Source organism: Oncorhynchus gorbuscha, linkage group LG16, assembly GCF_021184085.1.
Source record: "Oncorhynchus gorbuscha isolate QuinsamMale2020 ecotype Even-year linkage group LG16, OgorEven_v1.0, whole genome shotgun sequence".
In the NCBI taxonomy this organism is placed as follows: Eukaryota; Metazoa; Chordata; class Actinopteri; order Salmoniformes; family Salmonidae; genus Oncorhynchus; species Oncorhynchus gorbuscha.
Genome location: NC_060188.1, coordinates 79761263 through 79768798, shown reverse-complemented (window position 1 = coordinate 79768798; position 7536 = coordinate 79761263).

Here is a 7536-nt window from a genome sequence, read left to right as displayed (position 1 = left end):
CTATTTCTATGCATTTAAACCTATTCAATAGCCCGAAATACGGATACATGACTTTTGAAAAACTGGGCCCTGATGTTCCAGCTTAATACGTTACCATTTTAAACATGCTCTTCAAATGCCAACCACAGTGCCCACACAGCCACATTGTTTCAATCATGCTTGTCATATTGTGGGCATTTCAGTGAAGGGACAGGCAATGCTTCGCAATGATTGTCATTCATTCATAGGATACTCTAACGATAAATAAAATTATATGCAGGAGCAATTTATTGAAATAATCAAAGGAGCTGCTGGTACTTTCCTGCTTCTCTGTGATGGACTATATATACTAACTGAAACCAGGAACTAAAATAATCATGAAAAACAAACCCTGATGCAAAAGAGATGTTGGTCCCACTCTCTCCCAACCCGCAAGTGGATAGCTAGTGGATACTGTTACTGTTAGAAGTTATAGCATTAGAATTTTCAACAGCGAGAATGAATGGTGTTAGTCAAAGAACAATTGAGGCCCGGACAAATATATTTCCCTGTGTTAAAAATAGATTGATGCATTTTTAGAGTATTGCCTGTCTGATTTGAACCCATTTCACAGATACAAAACGAAAGAACATCAGAATGATGTTAGGAACACTAATATTTACACACGTTGCTGGAGATTAGCTTGCAAAAAAAGGAATAGTCCAACGGAAAACAGAAGTGAAATATAATACATTTGATCTTACTCAATTGTAGAACATAAATTAAACAGACTTTCCAAACGTGAGTCTGTTGTAGACTAACTTCCACTCTGCTTACCTCAGAATAAAAGTTAACTTGTGTGGGACTTGTGGGGAAATAAACTCGTTGAGGAGCTACTGTCACGCCTTGGTCATTGTATCTTGTGTTTTTGTTATATGTTTGGGTAGGCCAGGGTGTGACATGGGTTTATATGTTGTATTTCGTATTGGGGTTTGTATTAATTAGGAGTGTGTATTATTAGGGGTGTGTCTAGTTAGGCTTGGCTGCCTGAGGCATTCCTAATTGGAGTCAGCTGATTCTCGTTGTCTCGGATTGGGAACCGTATTTAGGTAGCCTGAGTGCGCGTTGTATTTCGTGGGTGATTGTACCTGTCTCTGTGTTAGTCACCAGATAGGCTGTAATTAGTTTCACTCGTTTGTTGTTTTCTTCTTCAGTTATTTCATGTACCGCATTATCTTCATTAAAAGTCATGAGTAACCTACACGCTGCATTTCGGTCTGACTCTCTTCAAACAACAGACGAACTTCGTTACAGCTACATGGGTCTACAGACACCCATTTAGAAATCCTTTTTAATTCAATCTACCATTAGATGTTTTTTGTCCTCAAATCCCCCCCTGCATATTGACCAATCCTATAATTTGATTAAAATTCTGGCTTTCGGCAGACTATTCAGTTTTTAAAAAGCTAATTCCCAGCGATGCTGGTAAATAAATAGTAGCATTGATAAAAGTAGCTAGTAATCCCCCATTGCAATTCAACGGCTCAGACCCGAGAGGTATGTGGCAGGGTCTACAGTCAATCACAGACTACAAAAAGAAAACCAGCCCCGCCACCGACCCCGATGTCTTGCTCCCAGACAAACTAAACAACGTCTTTTCTCGCTTTGAGGACAATATAGTGCCACTGACACGGCCCGCTACCAAAACCTGTGGGCTCTCCTTCACTGCAGCCAACGTGAGTAAAACATTAAACATTACCCCTCGCAAGGCTGCCGGCCCAGACGGCATCCCCAGCCGCGTCCTCAGAGTATCCGCAGACCAGCTGGCTGGTGTGTTTACGGACATATTCAATCAATCCCTACCTATCCCCGTCTGTTGTCCCCACATGCTTCAAGAGGGCCACCATTGTTCCTGTTCCCAAGAAAGCTAAGGTAACTGAGCTAAATGACTAGCACTAACTTCCGTCATCATAAAATACTTTGAGAGACTAGTCAAGGATCATATCACCTCCACCCTACCCGACACCCTAGACCCACTCCAATTTTCTTACCACCTGAATAGGTCCACAGACACCGCAATCGCAATCACACTGCACACTACCCTAACCCATCTGGACAAGAGGAATACCTATGTACGAATACTGTTCATCGACAACATCTCAGCATTTAACACCATAGTACCCTACAAACCCGTCATTAAGCTCGAGACCCTGGGTCTCGACCCCGCCCTGTGCAACTGGGTCCTGGACTTTCTGACGGGCCGCCCCCAGGTGGTGAGGGTAGGAAACAACATCTCCACCACGCTGATCCTCAACACTGGGGCCCCACAATGGTGCATTCTCAGCCCTCTCCTGTACTCCCTGTTCACCCTTGACTGCATGGCCATGGACGCCTCCAACTCAATCATCAAGTTTGCAGACAAGACTACAGTGGTAGACTTGATAACCAACAACGACGAGGGAGGAGGTGAGGGCCCTTGGAGTGTGGTGTCAGGAAAATAACCTCACACTCAACGTCAACAAAACTAAGGAGATGATCGTGGACTTCAGGAAACTACCTGCCTTCCAGGACACTTACACCCCCCAATGTCACAGGAAGGCCATAAAGATCATCAAGGACAACAACCACCCGAGCCACTGCCTGTTCACCCCGCTATCATCCAGAAGGCGAGGTCAGTACAGGTGCATCAAAGCATGGACAAAAAGACTGAAAAGCAGCTTCTATCTCAAGGCCATCAGACTGTTAAACAGCCATCATTAACATTGAGTGGCTGCCTCCAATGGCTCAAATCTCGAGCCACTTTAATAATTAAAAATTGGATGTAACAAATGTATCTCTAGTCGCTTTAAACAATGTCACTTTATATAATGTTTACATACCCTACTCATATCATATGTATATACTGTATTCTATACCATCTACTGCATCTTGCCTATGCTGCACGGCCATCACTCATCCATATATTTATATTCACATATTCTTATTAATTCCTTTACACTTGTGTGTAAAAGGTAGTTGTTGTGAAATTGTTAGATATTACTGCACAGCCAGAATTAGAAGCACAAGCATTTCGCTACACTCGCACTAACATCTGTTGAGACCAATTTTTTTGATTTGATTTGATTTACACCAGAGCAGAGGTCAGTGTTCAGGACTGTAAATAAATGCAGAGTTGCAGACATTGCAATACATTTTTTACTTGGAGATGGTGTGACATGATACATGTACAGTACAACAAGTAAGACATTAATTTGAGACTATATTCAACTTCTCCATTCTCACAGCTCTATCTCACCCTGCACAGTATGTGTGTGTGGCATATGTCGCCCTCCCTAGTTTTTCCCCCAATTGAAGACCAAACTTTTTTGTGTGTATTGAATTTTTATTTAGAGTTTGCAGTAACTTTTCATTTAGAAATTGCATGCTTTTTTACTTTGTATGGTTTACCTTGGTTTGCTGTGTTTCTCCTCCTTTTTTGCATTATTTATTTTAGACTCCTCTCCCTTGGCTGGTCTCCTTAGAGACTAAGATTGGCCCAGGTCTGCAACACATGGGCCTCCTTGACCTAAAGAGCTACCTGCTTAGTTAAAGTGGAGCTCCCAGCTCACTTCTGGACCGCTGGGAGTACAGGGCGTAGCATGTCTGTTGAGGAGGTGGAAAGAAGCTTTTTGCTTGGAAAAGTTTCATATTTTTGCAAGTTGGGTAATTGCATATGGGAGAACAATTGGAGGGAAAGAGAGAGGGGGTTGGAAAGACTGAGGGAGGCAGAGGATAGGTTTTTAATCTGTTGAAGCTAGCAATAACAAGGAACAGAGTATGTTGAGAAACATTGGTGTCAAGCTCAAACAGAGGGAGCTGGATGCAAGTTTGAGGTGAAATGGAAGGGTAGGAAGGTGTTGAACTCGGAACCCGAGCCTTGCATTGATGGACATGGTAATGATAAAGAAACGTTTTTAGTCCAGTGGGAGTGAAGTTTTGAAGGGGATGTAAACCAGGCCTTTTGGCTGATCCATGGGTGGTTTCAGGTTGGGTGGAAAAGATGGTGGGTGCTGTTGAGGCGGTGAAGGTAACCCGAATTGAACTTGTGATGTTTGTTTCTTCATATCATAAGGTACACACGCTATGTGTGATGCAACTTGGGGAAAGATCTGTATCTTTCTTAGTTACTAGGCACCATTTTGAAGAGTGATCTCTGGGTTAGCGTTTAAGTGTGGCGCAATTTAAGTTGACAATTCCTAGTGTTTGTGACGCTCGCCGCTTGGTGCGACTTTGCACGTTATCTGATAAAGTAATGTTAGGATATGAGTTATGCTGTTAGAGCGTTTGTGCAGGATACACTGGTGTTATAGGTTTCGTGCAGTGGTGTGTGTCATACTTTAAAGTATTTTTACTTAAGTAGTTTTTGGGGGTATCTGTAATTTACATATTTTGTACAACTTTTACTTCACTACATTCCTAAAGAAAACAATTTACTCTTTACTCCATATATTTCCCTGACACCTAAGTCCTTGTTACATTTGGAATGTTTAGCAGGACAAGAAAATGGTCCAATTCACACACTTATCAAGAGAACATCCCTGGTCATCTCTACTGCTCCTCCTCAATTCTTCGGTTGTAAATGATGTTGGCGTGTCGCTGGCTATCCCATGAATAAATTTTAAAAAAATTGTGCTGTCTGGTTTGCTTAATATATGGAATTTGAAGTGATTGTTACTTTGTCATTTTAAATATATTTAAGACTTTTAATCATGTTTTACTGGGTGACTCACTTTTACTTACTCAACTATGACAGTTGGGTGCTTTTTCCACCACCGGTGTCATGTTTATGGGCATGTAGGAGGGAGATTCCAGGATTTGGATAGTGTGAAGGAGGACATGGGACAAAGGAATGTGTCGTGTTACTGGGAATTGGCAGTGTGCGATTTGAGTGGCAGGTTAAGGTGGTCGGAGTAATGCAGACGTCGTATGAGGGTCGATCAAGGGTGAGGGATTGAGAGGATCCCTGTGAGTAGATCTGTCCCAGAACAGAGGGATAGGCTAATGAGTATACTGTATGTTTCAGTAAGGTTTGCTTCGTAGTGTTCATAGCAATGGTTATGAACTGTACTGCAGAGATGGAAAATATATGTTGTGGTGGCAGCTGCAGCAGGGTACGAGATTTGACTTCAGAAGAGTTACAGGGTGTGTTGAGTGGTAGTGTCCTGTCCTCTCAGGTCGTTGGCCTGGGGAAGGACCGGATAGCGTTAAAGTAGTGGAATAAGGTGCTGGGTTTGAATTAGTATAGAGTTAGTCGGAAGGGTAATTAAAAATGTTATTTTTCCCATTTCCCCTTTTTCCGTTTTGTGTCACAAAGTGTAATGGATTTATACTATAGTTTAGTTTGGGGCGGTATTGCAACATAATGGATGCCAACCACTGTTAAACTCCACAGAAGAAGACGATTTCTGGACTGCTGCAGAAGGATGAAGTGTTATGTATGGTACGACGTGCGCACACTCAAGCAAAGCAGGCAGTCACCAGGCACCAAAGATCAATAAAACAACGCTTTGACAAGGCACACACAGTGAAGAAGCAGATCATCCAAGTGTCCAAGTGTCAGACTGGGTCCGAGCCCATCGGCCTCAGTGGTCAACATTCTGAAAAATTGGGCGTGCAAAATTATTCAGCCCCCTTAAGTTAATACTTTGTAGTGCCACCTTTTGCTGCGATTACAGCTGTAAGTCGCTTGGGGTATGTCTCTATCATCAGTTTTGCACATCGAGAGACTGAATGTTTTTCCCATTCCTCCTTGCAAAACAGCTCGAGCTCAGTGAGGTTGGATGGAGAGCATTTGTGAACAGCAGTTTTCAGTTCTTTCCACAGATTCTCGATTGGATTCAGGTCTGGGACTTTGACTTGGCCATTCTAACACCTGGATATGTTTATTTTTGAACCATTCCATTGTAGATTTTGCTTTATGTTTTGGATCATTGTCTTGTTGGAAGACAAATCTCTGTCCCAGTCTCAGGTCTTTTGCAGACTCCATCAGGTTTTCTTCCAGAATGGTCCTGTATTTGGCTCCATCCATCTTCCCATTAATTTTAACCATCTTCCCTGTCCCTGCTGAAGAAAAGCAGGCCCAAACCATGATGCTGCCACCACCATGTTTGACAGTGGGGATGGTGTGTTCAGGGTGATGAGCTGTGTTGCTTTTACGCCAAACATAACGTTTTGCATTGTTGCCAAAAAGTTCAATTTTGGTTTCATCTGACCAGAGCACCTTCTTCCACATGTTTGGTGTGTCTCCCAGGTGGCTTGTGGCAAACTTAAAACGACACTTTTTATGGATATCTTTAATAAATGGCTTTCTTCTTGCCACTCTTCCATAAAGGCCAGATTTGTGCAATATACGACTGATTGTTGTCCTATGGACAGAGTGTCCCACCTCAGCTGTAGATCTCTGCAGTTCATCCAGAGTGATCATGGGCCTCTTGGCTGCATCTCTGATCAGTCTTCTCCTTGTATGAGCTGAAAGTTTAGAGGGACGGCCAGTTCTTGGTAGATTTGCAGTGGTCTGATACTCCTTCCATTTCAATATTATCGCTTGCACAGTGCTCCTTGGGATGTTTAAAGCTTGGGAAATCTTTTTGTATCCAAATCCGGCTTTAAACTTCTTCACAACAGTATCTCGGACCTGCCTGGTGTGTTCCTTGTTCTTCATGATGCTCTCTGCGCTTTTTACGGACCTCTGAGACTATCACAGTGCAGGTGCATTTATACGGAGACTTGATTACACACAGGTGGATTGTATTTATCATCATTAGTCATTTAGGTCAACATTGGATCATTCAGAGATCCTCACTGAACTTCTGGAGAGAGTTTGCTGTACTGAAAGTAAAGGGGCTGAATAATTTGGCACGCCCAATTTTTCAGTTTTTGATTTGTTAAAAAAGTTTGAAATATCCAATAAATGTCGTTCCACTTCATGATTGTGTCCCACTTGTTCTTGATTCTTCACAAAAAATACAGTTTTATATCTTTATGTTTGAAGCCTGAAATGTGGCAAAAGGTCGCAAAGTTCAAGGGGGCCGAATACTTTCGCAAGGCACTGTATATATATATATATATTTAACGTTTATTTAACTAGGCAAGTACACGCTTGATGACAACGGATGACGAGGAGCGACTGCCAAATGATTCTCAACAAAAGGAGGAACCAACGGCAGATGAGCAACCGACAAAGGGTGGTGGCAGTGACTATCTTGGACAATCCTCCAGTAGCATGGATATTATCATTGGGACTGAGTGTGGTTTGTGATTGTGTACACCTGAGATTTTGGAAGTAAAAACCGCCAACATTTTAAGCCTTGTCTGTGCGGTGGCCTGGAATCTAGAACATGAACTAAAGAGCAATGCAGGTCACTTTCTCTTCCTACCTGACAGTTAAGAAGAAACATTTTGTTAAGTATTTTGTGTGGGCAGACTGTCTCCCATTATGTTCTTTCTTCCTTATTTCAGTGGCATTTCTGTTTCCCAACTCTCCCCAGTGAGACATTCAATGTGTCTTGGTGGGCGTGGATGATTGGCTTGTGTGGTTTG